A 1,977-nucleotide genomic window follows, 5' to 3' on the forward strand; every position below is an offset into this window, starting at 1 on the left:
AAAGAAAGAAACACATTTTAACTTAAAAATTACTAAAGTTGACTGGGAGCGATGGCTCTCGCCTATAATCTTAATACTCTGGGAGGCTGAGGTGAGAGGATCACTTGAGCTCAGGAGTTCAAGACTAGCCTGAGCAAAGAGAGAGCTCATCTCTACTAAAAATATAAAAATTAGCCAGGTTTAGTGACATGGGCCTGAGATCCCAGCTATTGTGGAGACTGAGGCAGGAGGGTGGCTTGAGGTCAGGAGTTTGAGGTTGTTGCTGTGAGCTAGGCTGAGGCCATGACGCTCTAGCCTAGGCAACAGAGTGAGACTGTCTTGAAAAAAGAAAAAGAAAAAGGAAGAGAGAAGTTATTTGGAGAAATAAAATTATTTAAAGAAATTAAAAAATAAAGGCTGGGCATGGTGGCTCACGCCTGTAATCTTACCACTCTGGGAGGCTAAGGCGTGTGGAGTGCCTGAGCTCATGGGTTTGAAGCCAGCCTGAACAAGAATGAAACCCTGTCTCTAAAAATAGGTGGGTGTTATGGCCGGTGCCTGTAGTTCCAGCTACTTAGGAGACTGAGGCAAGAGAATTCACTTGAGCCCAAGAGTTTGAGGTTGCTGTGAGCTATGACTCATGGCACTCTACTGAGGGCAACAAAGTGAGACTCTGTCTCAGAAAAAAAAAAAATTAAAAAATAGGTGGCACCTGTAGCTTAGTGGGTAGGGTACTAGACATATACACTGAAGCTGGCGGGTCTGAACCTGGCCCAGGGCCTGCTAAACAACAACAACTGCAACAACAACAACAACCACAAAATAGCCGGGGGTTGTGGCCAGCCCCTGCTAGTCCCAGCTACTTGGGAGGCTGAGGCAAGAGAATCACTTAAGCCCAAGAGTTGGAGGTTGCTGTGAGCTGTGATGCCATAGCACTCTACCAATGGTGACATACTGAAACTCTGTCTCAAAAAAAAAAATTACTAAAAAAATATAAAAATTACTAATGCCAAGTGTACTAATAAAAAAAAATCTAAGGGCAGCACCTGTGTCTCAGTGGGAAGAGTACTGGCCCCATATACGAGGGTGATAGGTTTGAACCCAGCTCTGGCCAAACTGCAACAAAAAATAGTGGGTGTTGTGGTGGGTGCCTGTAGTCCCAGCTACTCGGAAGGCTGAGGCAAGAGAATTGTCTAAGCCCAAGAGTTGGAGGTTGCTGTGAGCTGTGACGCCACAGCACTCTACTGAGGACAATAAAGTGAGATTCTAGCTCTAAAAAAAAAAAAATCTAAAATGAAAAGCAAATCCCCTAGTTTTATTATTCCGCGTTTTTCACAGCTTTGTTTATTATTTGATTATTTTATTATTATTTTTTCAGCAACAGGGTCTTGCTCTGTTGCATAGACTGGAGTGAAGTGATGTGATCATAGCTCACTGCAACCTCCAACTCTTGGGCTCAACTGATCCTCCTGCTTCAGCCTTCTGAATAACTGGGAGTACAGGTGTCCACCATCACACCCAGATAGTTTCAAATTTTTTATGACACCACTGCACTCTCTCTTAGTAGAGTGCAGTGGTGTCACAGCTCACAGCAACCTCCAACTCCTGGTTCTCTTCCCTCAGCCTCCTGAGTAGCTGGGACCACAGGCACTCACCACAATGCCCAGCTATTTTTTGTTGCAGTTTGACCCAGGCCAGGTTTGAATCTGCCACCCTTGGTATATGGGGCTGGTGCCCTACTCACTGAGCCACAGACACTGCCCCAGTTTCAAAATTTTTGTAGTGGGTGGCGCCTGTGGCTCAGAGGAGCAGGGCCCTGGCCCCATATGCTGGAGGTGGTGGGTTCAAACCCAGCCCCGGCCAAAAAGTGCAAAAAAAATGAAAAATTTTGTAGAGACAGAGGTTTCACTCTTGCTCAGGCTAGTCTTGAACTCTTGGTCTCAAGAGATCCTATCCCCTCGGCCTCCCAAAGTGCTAGGATTATAGGTGTGAGCCACC

The sequence above is a fragment of the Otolemur garnettii genome, unplaced genomic scaffold (assembly GCF_000181295.1).
Source record: "Otolemur garnettii isolate 467f Iridium unplaced genomic scaffold, OtoGar3 scaffold00096, whole genome shotgun sequence".
NCBI lineage: Eukaryota > Metazoa > Chordata > Mammalia > Primates > Galagidae > Otolemur > Otolemur garnettii.